This window comes from Cuculus canorus, chromosome 18 (genome assembly GCF_017976375.1).
Source record: "Cuculus canorus isolate bCucCan1 chromosome 18, bCucCan1.pri, whole genome shotgun sequence".
Lineage (NCBI taxonomy): Eukaryota > Metazoa > Chordata > Aves > Cuculiformes > Cuculidae > Cuculus > Cuculus canorus.
In genome coordinates this window covers 6,085,501-6,105,829 of record NC_071418.1, presented here as the reverse complement: position 1 = coordinate 6,105,829, position 20,329 = coordinate 6,085,501, and the positions used below count along the sequence as shown (strand labels likewise).

The 20,329-nt window shown below is 51.0% G+C and overlaps 2 long non-coding RNA genes across 3 annotated transcripts in view; both read left to right on the top strand.

Moving 5' to 3' along the window:
* Window positions 1-243: 243 nt before the first annotated feature.
* LOC128854011 (uncharacterized) lies at window positions 244-8,927 on the top strand. 2 transcript variants are annotated; one of them, XR_008452900.1, is made up of 3 exons: window positions 244-2,610; window positions 4,329-4,381; window positions 8,399-8,927. It is a non-coding gene; the product is annotated as an uncharacterized LOC128854011 (long non-coding RNA). The 2 variants fall into 2 exon arrangements; XR_008452899.1 differs by lacking the exon at window positions 8,399-8,927 and adding an exon at window positions 4,710-5,019.
* Window positions 8,928-9,344: 417 nt separating this feature from the next.
* The window catches only part of LOC128854010 (uncharacterized), a 61,438-nt gene continuing 50,453 nt past the window's right edge, over window positions 9,345-20,329 (top strand). Inside the window, exons 1-2 of the long non-coding RNA XR_008452898.1 lie at window positions 9,345-9,790; window positions 16,650-17,155. This is a non-coding gene — a long non-coding RNA (uncharacterized LOC128854010). The remainder of the gene's footprint in view (window positions 9,791-16,649; window positions 17,156-20,329) is intronic.

Genomic DNA, 20,329 nt, shown 5'->3' with positions numbered 1-20,329 from the left:
AAAAGGGATATTTCTTTTTTACCTTGTGCAATTCTTTTTCCCTTCTGCTTTATGCAAAGGTGAGCAGAGTTCACCTCCATGCCAAAATACCAGGTATTTTTGGTACCTAAATTTCTCGGAGCTCCAGAAAGAAATAGAGGAGGTGCTGCCTTGCCTTTCAGCCAAAGATGCAAAATTCCCAAACTCGGTTGCCTCTTAATTCCCAGGGCTGGCTACAGGCTGTGCTCAGATGAGCCAGTAAGGCTGAGCATTGTGGTGAGTGCAAGTGGGATGCTGTGGCTATGGAGCTGCAGGAGGGAGTGGGAATTTCCTTGGGACTTGGACCCTCAGCTCCTCCAAGCCCCGTGTGCTCCGTGCTGGCCGTGTAGCGTGCACTAGGCATTCATTTCTTAAGAACATCAGCCTTTCAAGTCCATTTTAATTATTATTTGATCAGTGCATCTCAAATCTGAAAATATCAGCTGGTAACACCACCTTCTACTGCAAAGCTGCAGACAGAGAAGGATCAATGTCCCTTCCAGAGCGCAATGCCGAGTGTTTAATCACAATTATTCAATACAGCCAGGACCAGCTCCACTGGGCTGCTTAGCACTGTGTGCCTTGGCTCGGGCTCAGCTGGGCTGTGCTCAGAGACCCCTTTTGCAGAGTTTAAGATCCAGTGAACACAGAGGGGTCTCCACAGGGTCTTGGGCTGCTGGTAATGCAGCAAAGCACCCTGCACAGCGTGGAAAATGCTGGTGAGACCCAAGAAGGAGTTGGAGGTTCCTCCTCTGGTGGGCTTAGTTTCTCTCTCATCTTTATTTTTCCCTCCCCCTCTCCTTGAAGCTCTCTGAAACAAGTGCTGTTTTATTGCAGATAATTTACCAGCTGCACAAAGGCTGCCTTGTGCCGCTGAGCTCCAGATGTTTAACATTTCACAAATCCCCCTAATCATAAGGTACCTGTTTCACTGGAGGACCAGCTGACCTGGATGAGGAGAGAAGCTGCCTTCCAGCCTTTCCCTTCCCTTTCACAGGCAGCTGCCAGCAGATCCTAGTTCTCGAGAGAGCAGATAATAGCGGGTGCATCGTAGGGGACTTGGAGTCACAGTTCATGCTGCTGTGGTTTGGGGCACAGTGGCTGTGGAGTGGGACCAGTGTGGCTTTGCCTGAGATGTGCTCGACAGGAGAAATTTCAGAGGCTGTTGCCTTTCACTAAATCCTTTTGCAGAGTCTCTCCGCAGTGGATCAGCCTCCGATGGCTCTGTTGGAAGGTGCCTACAGGTAAGGCAGGTAGGAATATCTGTTTCCTAGCTGTGACCCCTGCTCGTGGAGAATGGGCATCTCCAGGATGGGTGATGCTGCCTCAGCAAAAACAGGTGCCCCAGAGAAAAGAGCTGGAAGAGTTTAGACCAGGGATCCAGGGATTTTGCTGGCTGTGGGGACAGTGGTCTGCAGGTCTTGGTTGTCTGCAGCAGCTCTGGCACAGGCTCAGGTGTCCAGCTGCTCCGCAGCTCTGTTCTGCGCAGTGAGAGCATGCCCCTGTCCCGAGGCTGTGCGAGGATCCCCGCGCCACTGCCCTCACCGAGCTGCCACACCGCTGGAGGTGCTGGGCTCCTCCACAAAAAGGTGGCCCCAGGTCCCCACTCTCAGCTAGGGACCCGCTCCTGCAGAGTCCTCAGGGCTGTGGTCCTGTGGGAGATCAGTTCCCTGGCTCTGCTCCATCCCCACCCCATTCCTTTGACTCCAATCCCTTAATTGTTTCAAAAAAAAAAAAAAAGCACATGGCAAAAGGCAGGGAGATAATTATAGTCCCTTGCCCCCCCTTATCTCTGGGGAGAGCATGTTGGGCAAATAGAAAACAGAGAATTAATTCTGGTGGTGGCTGGGGCTCCGTGGACCAGGCTCTGAACGGCAGGTAGGGCTGATTTACTGCCGTTGTTCACAGCTATATTCAGCATTTTATTGCAACTATAATTATTGTTCTCTGTCAGGATCTCAGGGAGACATCGGGCCAGCACCAGGCATTCCCTGTTCCTCTGGGCTGAGGGCTGGGCAAGCAGGACTGTCCCTGGCATGTCCCACCCTGGCTGAGGAGGGCAGATGATGCTACTCAGTGTCCCCAGGCATTTGGGGGCATGGAATCACAGAATAGTGGGGGTTGGAAGCAACCTGAGGAGATCCTTCAGTCCGACCGCCCTGCTAAAGCAGGGTCACCCAGAGCAGGTTGCACAAGAAGGCATCCAGGTGGGATTGGATCTCTCTGGAGAAGGAGATTCCACAGCCTCTCGGAGCAGCCTGTTGCGGTGCTCTGTCACCCTCAGAGTAAAGGTTTTTCTTGTGTTGAGGTGGAACTTCCTCTGCTCCAGTTTGTACCTCTTGCCCCTTGTCCTGTCTCTCAGCACCACTGAAGAGTCTGGCCCCATCTTCCTGACCCCCACCCTTTAGATATTCATCAGCATTGATGGAATCCCTTCTGTCTTCTCTTTTCTAGGCTAAATAGACCTAGGTCTTTTGACCTTTCCTCCAGAAAGAGGTCCCCTCATCATCTCTATGGCCTCCATTGGACTCTCTCCAGTTGTTCCATATCTTTCCTGAGCTGAGGAGCCCAGCACTGGACACAGGACTCCAGGTGAGGCCTCAACAGGGCAGAGTAGATGGGGAGGAACACCTCCCTCTCCTGCTGGCCACGCTCTTCTCCATGCACCCCAGGCCACCGTCGGCCTTCATGGCCATAAGGGCACATTGCTGGCTCATGGTCAGCTTGTTGTCCACCAGGACTCTGAAGTCCTTCTCCTCAGAACTGCTTTCCAGCAGGTCAAACCCTCACCTGTATTAATGCATAGGGTTATTCCTCCCGAGGTGTAGGACTCTACACACTGGCTTCCAGCCAGCAGCAAGCCCCTGCCCTGGCCATGGAGCTGCCATGAAGATGAGTGTGTTTCTGGGATGCCTTCCTCCCCAAACCCTATGGCTGTGAGAAATGAAGGCTCAAAGCGTAGCCAGCCTAGAGCTGTGGATCCCTCTGTGCACTGGGGGTATTTTCTGTGAAGGGTTATGGTGAATGGAGGAGGTGAAGCAGGTGGTGAATGGCCAGGGGAGCATCTGGTCTCACGTGGACAGGGCAGAATCTGACCTACTCTTTGGCTGGATGAGACATCTCAACTTTAAGATGTAGTGTGAGATCAAGCGGTGCCTCGGTGGTGGAGGTGGAAAGCCAAGCACACGCGTTTGCTGGAGAGGCAGGAGGAGTGCTGCCCATCCTTTGCGCCTGTCGGAAGGGGAGCTTTGCTGTGGGACAGCCGAGCGGCCACCGGCTCTCCTGGCAGCTGAAAGGCCTCAGGATTGGACTGACCCACTGGAAAGTGCTCCCCAGCCAAAGCAGCCCCTCATTCTCATGCTAAACGTGGAAGGGGGAGGGAATGAATCCCTCCATTGGGGAGCAGAGCAGGGCAACTTTGCAGCAATGAAGTAATCCTCCCCCAGCACCCTGAGCATATAAAGCACCACGGAGCACAAGTGCCTCTCTGTCCTGTGTCTTTCTTCTCCTTCCCTTTAATAATCTTACTCTTTTGTCCCCATACGTTCACCCTTGGTGTCATTGTCCCCTTCTGCTCTAGTAGCTGGCTGCCCATCGCGGCTGGACCCTCTGTCTTGGAGGTGCTCACAGTGCCACCTGTTTTCCCCACTTTATTTTCCAGGACACCTGATGTATTTATTTTCTTTTCTTTGGGTGTTTTTTTTTTTTTTCCTTCTGCTTTAGGGTCTATTAAGTTTACTCCTTCTTCCCCTGCCCTGGGAGACCGGTTAATGAGTAACCATAGCGTGCTCGGAGGCAGCTGTCTCAGACAAACTGACGGAGACTTTTTTGGAGCTGCATAAGGGAACGTTTGTTCTGCAGCTTCTCAATAGATCCTTGTGCAGGAGGCAAGAAGTGTGGGGAGAGAAAGAAAGAGACACTAAATCACTGGACTCCTTGAAAATCTCACTGCGTGTGTGTGTGTTTTTATTCCTTTTTATAATAGATGTTAGATGAGTCACCTTTTTGAGTTTAAATAATGAATTTATCTTCACAAGGGAGCACACAATGTACTTTTTTACTGCATTTTGGCTTTAAAGTTCTTTTTAAGTAACTTAAGTGTAAAACACACAGCCTATATATACACTGGCATGGGGTTAGCATCACATGAGGGTGGATTTTCTTTGTCTCAGTCCCAACATAGAGCAGATTTAGCTCTTACAGTTCGTAATTTTACCTGTTCCCTTCCTTTGCTTTGGTTATACGGAAATGTTTTAGGGATTTTATCAGATCTTTACCATCTGGGTTAAAGGCTGTTTTGTCTTCCCTAGGATGCCGGGGTGAGGAGGAGATTGCCCATGTGCTGTGGAGGAGAGCAGAACAGGTGAGCTGGTCCTGTGCCCCAGACCTTGGCAATGGCATTTAAACCTCTCTTCTCTCCTTTGCTTTTGTCACTGTGCAAACAGGTGACGGATGTGCCTCTTCTCATACTTGCTGTGGCTTTTTCCTTCCTACTGTGCTGGGAAGCTTGTGGAGGGTGGATGGATGTTGGGAGTAGGCAGAAAGCCATGGGAGCAGGATACCAAATTGCTCCTGGTTGTCTTGAAATGCCTCTCCCTCTCTCTGTGGCTCCTTAATTCTTTGGTTCATGTCAACCTTTGTGTTTCTTGTGGCCAGCTGTGCACCTTGTGGTGCCTGTTGTGTGCTTGCAGGGCTTGTTGTGCGCTAGGGAGCATCACACCAACCAGGCACTGTCCCCACAAGGCAGTGGGAGCATGCGGACTGTTGCCTGTGCGAGAGCAGCCCGTCCTTCCCAGGGACCCACCAGCGAGCGCTTGTGGTCCAGGCTGTGATCCAACAGCGGGGAGAAAACTGAAAACATGTAACCTCACTTTTCCTCCTCTTTTACAAAACCTCAGGCTTTTTTTTTTCCTTTGAACTTTGGGATTCGTTCAAGTTTTGGGTAAAGATTCAAGTTGTTTGTGTTCTACCTGAAACGCAGCTCCCCGTTCCCTGGAGCAATGGTTCTTTATTGGCTCTTGCTGACACTTGGCAGTCTCAATGCATGAAATAAAAAGCTTTTTGTTTCCATATTTCAATATATTTATATATATTTCACTGGTTTGAGGAGGGTATTTGAAGGTCAGAGGACTTTCAGAGGTTACTGTGCTGGCCAGGCCCTGGGAACAGCTGGCCTGTGGGAACTCATTCCCAGCTCACCCTTCCTGGATCTCTTTTCTCCTTTATTTTGCCCATGCTGGTGCCCATCACTAAATGCTTTTTATTAATGTTAAAATCAACAGCAAAGTCCACAGTGAACTTTATAGATGTGCCATTCACAAACTGGCATGTAAAGGTAACACGACCTCGAGCTGTGAACCCAACGGTGCTACCGAGAAGGTGTTTGTATTAACGACACTTTTTACAACAATAAGCACTTTTGGGGCTCCACCCTCCCACAAGAGGTTGATGCAGCTGCTGGTTTGGGCAGACGGGCTCCCGGCATCTCGTGGCACTTTCCCTTCTTGTCTGGAGGAGGCATCAACCCAGATCTTTTCTCCCTGCCGAACGCTGACCATCAGCAATTCAGGATCCCAAGGATATTTTTAGTGAGAGAAGAATCTGTGCCCATCCATCCTCTTGGTGGTATTTCAGCCTTTTTGGCAGCCTAGCTTTGACACAGACCCTAACCCCAAAGCCAGCCCTAGAGCAAAGCATAGAACTTGCTTCTCCAGCAAAACCCTCTTCCCTTTCCATTTACCATTGTGCTGAGGATTTCCTCTGCTTCAAAGCTTTCACAAAGCAACTTGAATTCAGAAGAGTCAACAGCCGCAGGCGGTTTTGCCCTCTGTTTGGCAGCCCTTGGACCAAACTGCCCTGTACTCCTCACCAAGGATTACCTGGAGTGCCTATCCTCGTGGGATAAAGGATGCTTTCAGCTGCTCTAAGTGGATCTGTTGGGAAACCGCTGATTTTCTACGACTTGGAAACATCTGGTTGACATTCTTATGTCCACAGGCTCTTGTGTAATTATCCTTATTACCTGATCCGCATGCTCTTTATCTTGCTTTGTGGGCAGTTCTGCTCTCCCTCCCTGCCCGCACCACCCACCACCATCACACAAGCACACGGGCCACTTTCTCAATTAAAACTTTGTGCTTTCTTCCTCTGGCTCAGGTCTCCCCTCCCCATCTCAGCAGTGGCCGAGGAATGCGAGACAGGAATGCTGTCCTCTCGCAAGGAGACGGGGAAAGGGGGGGGCAGCTATCACTTAAAAACAATGTCTTTGTGTTTCCAGCCGGTTGTAGTCACGCAAGGCCATGCTCGGGTATGCAAAGCCGCCCGCCCTGGGCCTCCTCGCCTGCTGCCTCACCTGGCACTGACACGGTAGAGTTCAGCATCTTCCAAACCCTTTTACCGTCACGTCATATTCTTGCAAAACCAGGGCTGAGAGCATCTCATAACTCAATGCCAAACTCTGCGGTGAATGAGTAGCTCACCTTTCCATCTCAATGCCTTCCTCGGAATGTTCTTGGAGGTCGGCTGGGGGTCTCTGTGCAGCGCAGAGATTCCTCACTGGCACCCAGGTGCTTTGCCTGGTCCTTTACGCCAGTCAGAAGTTACTGGCAAAAGCCCTTAGAGCAGTGGCAGAGCCCCCCGGCACTGCGAGTTGCTTTGGATGATGATGTCTAACAACGCTGAGTCCTGTGGGCATGTGGCTCTGAAGGAAACGTCACTAGAAAAGGGTGCAAAGCTCCTTAATTCACTTAATGGTAAATGGTAATTTGCCTTATGAAATCCCAAGCCATCCAACTGCACAGCTCTGTGCTCCCAACCTGTGCCCAGCTGATGGGACCCCCGTGGAGACCCAGTTCAGGTCTTGTTGGCTCAGCAAGAGCCTTTCCGTTGACTCTAATGATCTCTGGGTCTCATCCTGCCTGTGAGCATCACAAGGCCAAGTGCTCCCATCCCACCCAACGTGATGGGTCTTTGCTGCAGGGTGGCTGAGCCAGTTCTGCATCCATGTGACTCTATGTCCATCTGTCCATTTACGATTGAGCCGCTTTTGGGGGGAGTTCCTGGTTGAGACAGGTGAGGGACAGATTTTTCCAGAGAGCTGGATTTTGGTGTGCATTCCTCTTCTGCTTGTTTGTAAATATATTTGATGCAGTAGCATCACTTCTCCTTGGTGATGCCTATTTTTAGTAGTAACTGGCTTAGATTTAGACTGTTTTGGACTCAGACTCTTCTATCTGGGGGTTCTTCTGTATAAGAAATGATCAGAGCCTTAAATTTTAGGAGATCAAATGTCTTGGGCCACACCCGCTTTTCAAGGGAGTTCCTGGTTGAGACAGCTTAGGGACAACATGCCTGGACCTCAGCACATCCAGCATCTCCTCCCTGTTATAAATACAAAATTAGCATCTACTGGTTTTGGTTTTATTTTCCACGATCCTGAGTCACCCCTGAGGTGTCTCACCTGGTGCCCAGGGCAGGACGCCTGCCTCTGTTTCTTATTTGCTGGTCCAATTCCTGCCATGCTACCTCTTACGAGTGAAGGATTCCTAAAAGCAAAAGGGAGTTGGAGCCAAAGTGGGCTCCAGAAAGGAGGAGAGGCGAGAAGGCAGTGCTTCTCTGCCCATTACTCAGAAGCAGAGCAGCAAGCATCTGCTCACACACAGCCAGCCGGAGGAAAACAAACCCCATCATTTTACTGATGGGTGAGAAATGGGGGGAAAAGCAAGCAGCCAAATTTCTATGCTTGAATAAAAGCAGTGGAGCTCTTGGAGGATGAAATCACAACTTTTCTGCTACTTCCCAACAGGGAAGGATCATCAGACAGACAGGGCTGCGCTCTCTTGGGCCTCGAAGCTGCAGAGACTTGCAGAGGCGCAGCGCTGGGCTGGTGCAGGCAGCTCCTGAGGGATGGCAAACCCGGTGGGAGCAGGGTCCGGAGCCTTGTTGCTCTGTATGGACATTGCCCCACCAGCTGAGGGATAGGGGGACACATGGGGGCTGCAGCATAGCCCTGCGTTGGCGCATTTTCCCAGCTCTGCTCTCCGCTGCAACTCGCGCCCTGGCGCTTGCCAAACAGGTTTTAATTTCCACAACGCGAGTATGAAAAAGCAACACAGCCCCCTCCTCCACAGTGCTAAAATATCATTTTTTTCCCTCTTTTTAATATACCATAAACGATGACCTTTTGCCTCCTTACGAAGGCAGCCAACACAAGCACAACAATGTGATTTGTGCGGTGTTTCAGTTGCGGTTTCTTCAAGAAATTCATCTGGTCTCGAAGCAATTAAGGGAAGGGAAGCATTTCCACTCCAGCTTTGGGCCCTGAAAACCTGCCAGGAAGGTTTTTTTTCCTTCCCCTTCACTCTCATTCTTTCTTCCCCAGCCCCTCTTGCTCACTTGTCCTGGAAAATTTCTGTGGTTTCACTTCAGCAACGCTCCTGAGCTTATGAAGAGAAATCCTGACCTGGTGCAGGTGGGAAAACGCTGGATCTGGGTTCCTGTCGCCGTGCAGCCGATGGAGTGGGACATTGCCCACCTGGAGCCAAGCCTGGTGGCCAGCTGGGTGAAGGGTGTGCAGGATCATCCCTCTCCCCTGCCCAACATCCAGTCCTCCCTTTGGCAGAGGGGCTGTGCCTGGAGAGGGCACTGGGCACAGTGGCATTGGCCACCTGCTTTGTGCTTGGTGTCCCTCTTAGGGCATTTCCCTGCACTGTACAAACCTCTGGATGCAGTTAAAAGCACGTGGTTTCACAGAGCAGCAGGGAATTGTGTGGGACAAGACCCCATCCTGTGAGGACGTGGGGGTGACTTTGCCTGGCCCAAGCGAGCTTGCAAGAATGAGCCTTAAATTAGCTCCTAAGTCAACAGCACAGTTAATTGCTCATTCATTCCACTGATGGGTTAATAATTAAATTAAATTAATAATTGAGACAATAATTAAACTAAACAATAACCAATACACGGGACAATTGAAGTAATCGGTCTTCATGCTAAGTATTTGGTGGGGTTACTCATTTACCCGGGGGTTCACGGGACGGATTCTGCACTCGGCCACTTTGGCGTGGGGATGGTGAGACGCAGCTCTCGGAGTCCTGTGAACTGCAGGGCTTTTCCAGGCAAACCCATTGGCTTTTCCCCTCCCTCGGGGACCTCGAGGAGCTGCGGGGTCCCAGTGAGGAGCAAAAGCGACCCCGGCGCCCTCCCCCACTGCCTGCGCTGTCCCTTCCCCGCGGTGGGACAGACGGAGGGAGGGACGGGAGGATGGAGGGAGGGACAAGAGGATGGAGGGAGGTGGCTCCCAGCCCGCGGGGGAGGAACTACAAGTCCCGTGAAGCTGCGCCGCCCGCCCGCCGTCAGCGGGGCTATATAAGGGGGAAATGGCTCGAGCACTGCGGTGAGAGCATCTCTGGCTGCAGCGGCAACGGTCCTGGTCCTGGTCCTGGTCCTGGTCCTGGTCCTGGTCCTGGTCCTGGTCCTGGTCCTGGTCCTGGTCCTGGTCCTGGTCCTGGTCCTGGTCCTGGTCCTGGTCCTGGTCCTGGTCCTGGTCCTGCATCAGCCGCTTCCCTCTGCAGCGGAGGGTCCTGTACGCCGGGGGGTGGGAGCGGGGTCGTGCCCGGACCCCTGGAGGGAGAAATAGAGATGGAAATAGAGATGGATGAGGATGCTGATGCCGCTTCCCACGCTGGGACCCCGGGGCTGTTTCGGCGCTGGCAGATGCAGCGAGGGGATGCGGGAGGAAGCGGCTCGGAGGAGGCAGCAGCGCAGCCCGATGGAGGTAGGTGCCCTGCTCGGCCCGGGGGGGGAGAGAATGGGGTACGGAGGGGTCGCCTTCCTCCCTCTACCACCGCTTCTTCCCCTCCTTTCCCCCCGTACACTTGCACTTGCTCCGGTCCCGTTACTCGGTGCGGCCCCGGGATCCATCCCGGCTCGAGGGATGCTGAGCCCCGCGGGGCTGGGCGGGCTGGGGTCCCCCATCCCCCCGGTGTCCCTTCCACCGCTCCCGGCTTGGCTCTCCCCAACACCAGCCGCTTTTGTGTCCAGACGGGGGCGAGGGGGCTGCGACCTGGGGATGCTGAGCGCCGAGGGGGGGTAGGGAAGGATACTGAGCGCCGAGGAGCGAAAAGGATGCTGAGCGCCGAGGTGGGGGAGGGAAGGATGCTGAGCGCCGGGGGGGGGGGCGAGCGCCCGGTCCTGCCTGGTGGCGAGAGGGAAGGATTCCTCTTCTCGCTAAGAAAATCCGCGTGGGTGTGATTTATTCATCGTTTTTTTATGGGGGGGGGGGGAGGGCGCGACACGAATTCTCCCTTCTCCTCCCGTGGGAAAATCGTGTTGGAAAGGCTCACAGCGGCTCCTTGGTAGGGGACAGGCTGAGGGGACAGGCGAGGTAAGGTCCTGGGGAGCCCAGCACCCCTTCCGCAGCCCCTTCCCCTGCTTTTGCTGGGGTCTCCGCAGCCTTCGGTGCTGTCTGGCACGAGCCCGGCGGTGAGAAACACTTGATCGGGGTTGGTGATGCAAGGTATCTGTGATGCACAAGAGCACTTTTGTGTGAATTCTGGAAAAATATGAATGACTCCCTTATTTTCCTTGCTACAACAAAAAGACCACACCAGTCTAGACCTGCAACCAGTAACACACACAAAAATTAGTGCTGTCTGCTCCGAAGGACCCAGTGCATTGAGGACAACACCAGCCTTAACAGCATGTGAGCGTATGGAGGGTGAGGGATGCTTGTTTGGGGAAAGGATGTTTGAGGTTACTTTGACGTAAACAAGAGAAGCTTTTATTGCCCAGACATTGTTAGTGTTGCTCTTTACTGGCTTGGAATATGTTTCCTCTGAAAGGTTTTGAGACTAGAGAAGAATTGCTCAGCTCTTTTTCTAATTGAGACATCTTTTTATAATCATGGTCACAGCTGGTGGGATGAAAGCAGGGGGAGAGGGATGGTGTGCAGTGACTCAGGCCTTGGGAAGAAGCTGCATCTCGGTTTGCCTGGCACTATGAAGGGGAGATTCCAGCTGGGAGGCTGGAGCAGTGTCTGTAAGGGTGTGTTTATTCCTTGCTGTCAGGCAGGTGATGTTTTCAGGACATTAGCTTTCTCATTTCCCTGTAAAATTAAGGATTGGGGCAGGTGGAAATCTTTGCAGGTTTCCTCAGTTCATCTCAAACCTTCCTACAGTTGTGAGATCCAAGATGTGTTAGTTTGAGCCCCCTGACAGGGAGACACCATGAGGCAGAAGGTTGCTGCAATACATTTGTGCTTTCCTTTCTCAAAGGCTTTATTGCAAAAAGAGATAACTACCTAAACTTACTCTTCCTATCAGGCTGCCTGTTACTTTCCACGTCTAGGTGTCTTAGACAAAACATTGCCTGAGACATAACACCGCTCAAGCTTCACATGATGTGTTGGCAGCAACATTTTTGGGGTGCTGTCAAACAAGAGATTTGGGCTCTCTGCAGCCCCTGTGACAGTCAGGCTGTAAAGCTTTCTAATAGGAAGAGTCCATAACTCAAAAATGTGAAGGTGCTTTGCAAGCACAATGTATGTGAAGAGAAATACAGTCCATTTTTTGCACTGGTAGGAGGAAGTAAGCTTTGCTCTCATGGCCAGGAGTGCTCCCATCGCAATGTCTCTCAGGCTGTGGGGCAGGAGGGCTGTGCTGTGGGAGTTTGATCTCCATTTGCACAGCAATGTGGAGCGTGAGGAAGCCTGAAGCTGTTGAGGTGAGATGTTGGCTGTTACCGGCAGGTTTCTCAGCAAGGCTCAGGTGCTGAGCTCTGGTGTGTTTGATTTACAGCAGTCAGAGATGCTGGTGCTGCGGGTGCTTCTGCCCAACAGACTGGGAGCAGGAGTGTGTGTGCCTGCCCAGTCACCTCTGCTGAGCCGGTAAATGAGTGGCAGTAGAATCCAGAACAGATCTTTCTGCCCGCATCAATGCGGTTGTAAAAGCCATGGGGGAAACAACTCGAATGGTCTCAAACCCAAGTCTCTTGGACTTTGTCAGGACCCAGTTCAAAGGCTCAGAATTGGATCTCCTTCTCCTGATGAAGGACCCTTGCCAGGGTTCTGCTGGAGCTGTGACCTAGGGAAGGTGGATTCACCCCTTCTGGGCTGGAAGAAGAAGATTGCCCTAAAACAGACTGGGAAAATTGGTGGTCACACTGTCACTTGCAGTGGATGTCATGAACTGTTTGAGGGCCAGCTAGAAATTAAACTCCATATTACAGGGCTTTCAGCCGTTTCTAAACCGGGCTCTGGTGCTGTTTCATCTACACTTGCATGACTTGGGGCACAGGTTGTAGGGTGCAAAGCAGAGAGGACTTGAGGGATGCTGTGACCTGGAGCTGGGACCCGACTCTTTCCTAAGTGAATGCTTCTGTTTGTATCAAGGCACAAGCTGTGAAATCTGAAGTCCTGGGCTTTTCTAAGGGCTGGATTTTAGTGTGCATTCCTCTTGTGCTTGTTTGTAAATATATTTGATACAGTAGCATCACTTCTCCTTGGTGATGGGTGTTTTTAGTAGCAGCTGGCTCAGATCTAGATTGTTTGGACTGAAAGTCTTCTGGGAGTTCTGTAGAAGAAATGATCAGAGAGCCTTAAATTTTAGGAGATCAAATGTCTTGGGCCACACCCGCCCCCCCTCCCTCTGGCTCCAAGAGTCCCAGACAATGAGGGGATAATGGCAGGAGCACAATGCAGCTTGCTGGGGGGTTTTTTGTTTGTTTGAACTTTGAACAGAAAAGCAAAGCAACAAAAGAGAGGGCAAGAAAAGCACAGTGTTTTGCCAGTTGCCAAGGCCGGCCAGAAAGTTATAACTGCCTTACAAAGGGCAGCCTTGTTCGGAATGGCTTATTTCATCAGAAAGATGTATTTAAAACAAAAATGAAGGGGTGAATGCTAGCATAAAGTCCCCCATGTTAGTATAAACGCCGCATGAAAACACTTTTATTACCTCCTATAACTCCCTAATAAATACTGTTCCTTTTTGATGAAAGCTCTTAACACAGGATTAGGGTTTACAGCGCGTTGCCTTATTAGTCCCTGGAGACAGAGCCCGTGTTCAGTGTGGCTTCAAGTCCTGATCTGCAGCCTGAATTCAGAGCTTCAAGGGTTCCTCCTTTCTTTATTTTTGGGTTTCCCCCTCTGTGGCAGCACCTGAATTGCAGGCAGCGCTTTCCTGGACAAGCACTGGAGAGAAAAACTGGAATGAATGTGGTTAGGGAGGTTCTAGTTCCTCTGTAAGTGTGTCTTCTCCTAAACAGAGCTGATGAGGTGCGAAGACCTTGGCCCCAGGGTTGTGCTGCACCCATGCCCTGAGAAGGCAACATTTTTCCTTCAATTGCCTGGCTGTCTCTGCCAAGCCACAGATGTTTTTTGACGGCTAAAACCTAAGCCTTTAAATAAATGTGTTTGATCCCTGGGTGGTTGTGCAGCTTTCCTGCAAAAAAAAAACCCAACCCAGAGTGGGTTTGATATTGGGAGCAAATGTTATCAAGTCGGGCTCTTTCTAAAGCTTCTTATGGGGTTTTATTGTCGCCTTTTCTTCCTGGGAGGGGATCAGAGCTGTCATCTGTCTGGTACTGCTGCAGCAAAATTTTCTGTGGTCTCATGGAGGAGGAAACAAACAGTGGTGGCACTGTTTTAAGTAAAGATTAGCTGAATACAACCTTGAACCATTCAAGCAATATGACTTAGTCACAAGGGCCGAAAGGTTTTTGCATGGTCCTGTATGGGAGTTTTAGACTGGCTTCAAAGCACTGTTGCAGACTGCTCGAGTGTGTCCTTGAGTGCTGGGTCAGATGGAAGCAGGATGCTTTGGGACCTCAGTGTCACATCCTGTATCCTCTCTGGTCTGGGATGGATGGGGGCTTCAGTGCTGTGATTCGAGTTTGCTTCAGCTCCTGCTAATGGTCCTCTATACTGCGCTTTCAGACCAGTGCGTTTCAGAAGTGGCTTCTGAATTTTGGAAGTTTTTTCCAAAGTTGGTGTGAGAAAACACAGTTCTGATGTGTGTGGGCTCGCGCTGGCAGCCAGAAGGTGCAGAGAAGGTCCCTTTAGGACTTGAAGGTCTAATGATCATAGTGTTTCTTTGTCTGGTGGCATTTTCCTCTGCCCATCTTTGTTCTTTGCAGATAAGCTCAGCGCTGGGACTGGCACATGTCCAGGTGGGGTGTATCGCTGCTGGAGGGACAGGAACCTGCTGCCAGCGTCTGGGACCTGGGGTGCCAGTGACACCAAGAGGCAGTCTGACTCGTTCTGTAGCTCAGTGGCCAAATGCATAATGAACTTGATGTAGACTCTAGGAATTAAAGCTGACAGGACCTTCTCTACAATTCCAAGTCTATGGAGAAAAGGCTACCTTGCCTGCTGGACAGGGGCTATGTGTGAGCTCTAGCAGCTTTCTTCATGGCCAGCTAGAGCTCTGCCATGGACCTACTTTGTCCATGTTGTTCCAGCATCTCCTCAGCAAATTGGAGGTGAGGAGGAAACAAGGAAGTCTGGTTGAGTGAGACCCTAGTGAGATGCTCGTACACTTCTGGGGTGACAATGTCATGAGCAGAGCTCAGTTTGGGAGTGGGAAATTGTCAGCACTTGGGCTGTGACTGCTGCTGTGTGAGATGCTAGAAATGCTACAGTGCAGCTCTTGGAGGTGCAGGTACATCAGTGTCCTGCTTCGCTGCCCTTTGGAAGGGGGCTTGGTCACCAGTGGACATGTGAGTAGCAAGAGTCCAGTCTGGAAGCAGTTAGGATATGTGATGGTACTGGAGCTGAAGCTCAGCAGCCAAACCACTGTGCCTTTAACTCCTCTTTTTGGGCTTTATAAGACTGAGCGTGGCTGCAGAAAACTCCATCACGGTTAGGGAGCAAGAGCTGCTCACCTTGAGGTGGCTGGAAGGTCTCTCTCCATCTGAGTGGTGGGCAGGTGGAGTGTTAGCCGTGGAAGTACCATCCTCTCTGCATAGATATGGTACAGGCTTGTATCTGAGGGCATGGGGATGCACACAGTAGTTACTCCTGTATCACTGCCTGGATGGTGGCATCTTATTCCACCTCGTCCATCAGAGAACATTTGAGTCAAACATTGCTCCTGCTTGCAAGGTCCAGGCAGCTCCCTTGGCAAAGGGAAACTGGATGATGACCATCATCCTACCTTTTACATTTGTCCGAACGGTATGTGTCAAACGTTCCCAGCAGTGGACTCAGGAGGGGGAGGGAGGGCTTCCCAGCCCAGCAGACTGGATGGGAAATAATGATCCCCTTTTTATAGCTTCTTCAATTGTTCCTGAAAATCCTTTTTAAAAGGAGGAAAGTTCCTTCCTTCCTTTCAGCTCCCGGTATCTTTAAGAATTCACTCTATTGTGAGCCCAGGACAGAGACCCTTCTATGAGGGCTGCATAGGCACTCTTCAGAGGCCCCCTCCCCGCGCCCCCTCCCACCCCATCCCAACAAGCCCCCATTCTCCTCTGAAGAGGGTCCCTCTGTCTAACGCCAAGTAACTCTTAAGGGTAGCATTTATCCTGGGGCACTCAGCTCACAAAGAGTGCTGGAGTGTCAAATAAACTCAGTGCAGCCTGCAAAGAGAAGAGGAAGAAAATACAAAACCCCCTTTATTTCCACCCCTGCAGGGAAACAAATACGGACTTTGTGCTGGAGAGCAGCAGCGCCCTAACGAAGCAGGGTAGTGCGCGTACTAATGTATCTCTAATAAAATTGTGTGTGCATGCACACGTGACAGTGTGTGCACGGACCTGGCAGGCAAGCAATAAATCAAAATCCCTCCGTGCAAGCATTGGCCATCCTGCGTGGCTGCTGCTTTCTAGGCAGAACCAGTTACTGCTAGCTGGGAGCGTATCAGTGGCTTCTGTGGGTTTAGTTTTGGAGAGGGGTGCAGGGAGGAAGGTGCTGTTCTGTCCTGGGCCCTCTGCTGAGGTTGTCACCAAAGGTAAGGGACATTCGGGAAGTCTGTGCTCTGCTATATGTTTAATAGTCTGGTTTAAGCTCTTACCAGACCTTTGGAAGGGCTCAGCACAGCTGAGCTCTGCTGCAGGTGCTGATTTCATCAGGGAACTGTTGTGGGAGGGGAATTCAGCTCCTTGCCCTGCTGTGGGGGACTTGGCCACGGGACAGGACCATGTGCTGCTGTTGGTGTGACACAGTGCCTTCTTGTCAGCCTTGTGGCTATGTTTGCTGTATTTGCCACTTCTGCTCTGTGGAGGAGACGTGCTGCCCTGCAAAGAAATCATTGTGTCTTTTTTATGGATGGATTTAACTTAGAGTCCAATATGTCAGAAACCAGTGTTACCAGTACTGACCAAACAACTGGGACAATAACATCTAAGTGAGGAATTGGCCAATGCTGCCTGCTCCCTGGGGATGTCTCCACCAGTGTGGCCAGTACCTCTGCTCAGCAACAGCAAGAAAAATCCTGCTTAGTGATCCTCTATCTTGGCACAGTCCTGGCTTGTTAATGCTGAATTTGGGAATATCTTGCAGCTGTGCTACATGAGATGTGCTCAGCTGCTCTTTGATGTTCCTGCAGCTTACAGCAGACCTGGAGAACGAGGAGTAAGTCTGGCTGTGCTGTAGTGGCCAAGGTCACTGCTGTTCCCTCATCCTGATGTTTGTTTCTCTACAGGTTTTGGTAGCTTGCCATTGCTGAAAGAGGCAGATGCCATTCGCCGCAATAGCTGTTGGACTGTCTTTGTACCAAGAAGTGAGGAGATGAGGAGTCTGACCACGTGCAGGCTTGGAACTTCTTCCCTTCCACCAAGCAAACTGTCCTGAGCCAAGAGGATTTGTCTCTACTGGGATCTCTGGATTCATAAGCCCTCATGGACTGGCGTGGGTTTTGGATGCTCCCTTCTGTCCGTACATGGGAATGTCGTGGTTGGAAGGCTGCAAACACCTGCTTCTCTGAAAACCTGGTGGATTACTTCTTTTGGCATTATTCTGCCGGTGCTGTGGTTTTTACTAATCTGGTGGACCTGGCCTCATTACATGAAGTCTCCCAACTGACAGATGTGGAAAAGGAGCAGTTGCAGCCTAGTTCCGCAGTCCCCTCTTTCTGGGCTACTTACTCTGAGTATGGTGGCTCTGGAGGAGGAAGGAGTCCACATGTAGGACTAATCCTGCTGGTCTTGGGTGAGTCAAGAATACGTATTTTGCTTCCCTTTTCTTAAAAGTATCCTTTATGCGGGAAGAGCTTCTTAGAAAACTATATTTTCACCGCCTTGAGGAAAAAATGCTGAATCTAGTGAGCTGCTGTTCCAGAGGGAATAGGAGAGTAGGTAGACTTGTTTCTACAAGCTGAAGTGGCTTTCCCCTCCTGCTTTAATCAAAGCACTAACTTTTTAGTACCATTTGAGCTTGAAATCCCTAATAAGAGTTTTCTTCCTGGAGTTATATTGCTGAGTATTGGACCAAGGAGTTAAAGCTGCAAGCAGGTTTTTCTTTCTTTCCCTGGCATGGGGAACCCTGCTGGCTTTTTGCACTATAAAGCATGTCAAAGCAAGCGGTGGTGGCTGTCGGGCGAGCCTGCTACTTGTTGGGCTTACTGGGAACAACGTATGGCTTGTTTGGAGAGTACTGTGGGGCTCCTGGTGCCTGGGTGGATGCAGAGGATGAGCTGAAAGGCTTCCTGTGGAGGGGAGAGTGATGTAAGCCTCCTTGCAATGGAAAATCCACTTACCTGGGGAAGGTAGAGGCTGATAGAACGTGAGGGGACTTGTATCAGCGTTGACATCTTGAGGTGTGATTCTGGGAGATGTGCCCAAGAGGCTTTGCAAGAGTAGCTGTGGATGCGTGAGGGTTTGTGACCTGGAGAATGAGGATTAAAGGCGAGCACTTGTGCTTAGGTGGTGATTGAGTTGGTGACTCCTGTGCTGGTGAAGATGGGTTTTGCCGTCACCAGCCCTTGGGTGCTCTCTGTCGCCCAAAGGTAAATGCAATAATCCTGTCATGGCTTTCCTCTGGAGCTGGTCTGCTAGAACACCTGGTTTTCATGGTCCTTGTGTGTTTTGGTGAGGATATTCCCCTTCAGTCCCTGTTCCTTGTACAGGCTCTGAGCCTGCAGCTGCTGGGGCCCTTTCCTTTGAACTGTGGTGGATCCAGCTTGGTTTTGGGGCATGGAGCAGAACCGACCCTTTAGCTTGGGAAGGTGCTACAGTTCACCCTGCCCAGACATGCTTTTTCATGTGTGTCTTTTTTGTAACGAACTTTCTTCTTGGAGAATGAGCCTAAGAGATGTGGTGAATAAAGGGAAAACTTCTACTGGGAAAGATGTGTATTTTTTTTTTTCTTAAAAGTACACTTCTGGTTTTGATTAGTGCTCATCTCTTCTTGTTTGGTAGTGATCAGTCCAAGAAGTCTAATGCAGGCTGGCAGGAATGTGAGGTCTATGCTAGTGTCTGTTTGCGAGCAGTAAGGCTGTGTACATGTTCTGTAGCAGCTAAGCAGCGGACTGTGCCGGTATGGTAAAAGAGAAACTGAGAAGAGCTGTAAAGCTGCTGTTCTTCCCTTTTACTGACCACGGATCCAGGAGGATATGGTGTGTGCCCTCTGCAGGGAGACAGCTCTGCCAGCTGGGTGCTCTTAAGGAGGATGGAGATGGCAAATACCAACCTGAAGAGCCAAGTGGCCAGTGCTTGCTTGATTTCTGTTCTTCTGCGTGGCAAGCTTGTGACCGTCTGAACAGAGCTGGGGTGTTTTAATTTCCTTCCCTTGTCAGTGTCTGACTGGTGCTGTTATAACTGTCTCTTCCCAGACCTTTGGGATTGTGGTTTTCCACCGAGCATCTGAATGTACCAAGTATTTGACTTCATTTCATCCCTTTGCAACATCAATCCCTTGGCTTCCTGTCCTCAGAAATGCAGGGAGGAGGGATGAGTTCATGGACATCGTCTTGCTGTTCTCGAGCTCCTTGAGCTAAGGCAAGGTAGAGACCTTCTACCCCAAACTTGCATAAAGCACCTCAGCCTGCTTGGCTCTGAAGAGGTTTCTGTGAAAACGGGACAGGCTTGTACGTGGAGATTGGTTTTATTTTTCATATCTTCAGCTTTTACTGAGAAATGCTTTATGAATGGATGCCTTTGTCTGCTTGGTTGCTCTCTGCCTACGAGTCATGCACTGAGCTCTGCTTGCTCTGAGGTCCTTGCTGGCAGCCTGGGCCCCTGGTGCAGATGTCAGACCTCCTGAGAGGCTGCTCAAGGTGGCCACATGGCGAGGCAGACTTGGGTGGCTGAGTTGGTCCTGTTTTGTACTTCTCAGATCCTGCAGGATGGATAAAATTTAATCTAGCTGCAGAAATCCTTGTCTCTAGTTACAAGCAGCAAAACTTTTTAATGCCATCTTAAGTAGCCATCCCTTGTCATACAGGCTGTCTTGTAAACTATTCCTTGTCAGAGGATCTTTCTCACCTTTAATTGCTCAGTGGAGAGCAATTTCCCTGGGCAACCATGGAGCAGAATCTGTCCCCTGCCAGAGGCCCTGGTGTATGGTACCTGGTACCACTGGCTTGGTGGATGCTCCAGGGAAGCCCAGCGCTGCCGGGTGGCTGGTGAGGTTTGGGCCCAGGGGAACCCACATACAAACTGCCAAAAAGCTTTAGGCACGAAGTGACCCTGCTCAGTCCCTCTCCTTGCATGCATCCCCACCTTGGCCAGGCACTTTTCCGTGGCTGCCTGCTGTGCTCAACCTCTGGGGCATGAGGTACCGTCTTGGAGGGCAGCTTGCTCTGCATTCCTGGGAGCGGAGTGGTCTCCTCGGGCAGGGGGATGCTGCAATGCTCCAGGCTTGGGGAAGGGCGGCTGGAAAGCTGCCCAGTGGAAAAGGACTTGGGGATGCTGGTTGACAGCTGGCTGAATATGAACCAGCAGCAGCTTAGGTGGCCAAGAAGGCAAACAGCATCCTGGCTTGTATGAAAAAGGGGATGGCCAGCAGGGAAGTGATTATTCCCCTATATTCAGTGCTAGTGAAGCTGCACCTTGCATACTGTGTTCAGTTTCGGGTGTCTCACTACAAGAAGGACATCGAGTGGCTGGAGCACATTCAGAGGAGGGCAGTGAGGCTGGTGAAGGGTCTGGAGCACAGGGGTCATGCGGAGTAGCTGAGGGAACTGGGATTTCTTAGCCTGGAGAAAAGGAGGCTGAAGGGCAACATCGTTGCTCTCTATAGCTCCTTGAAAGGAGGTTGTAGTGAGGTAGGTGCTGGTCTCTTCTCCCAGGTGACAGAACAAGAGGAAATAGCTTCATGTTGTGCAAGTGAAGGTTTAGATGGGATATTAGGAAAAATCTCTTTGCTGAGAGAATGGTGAGGCAC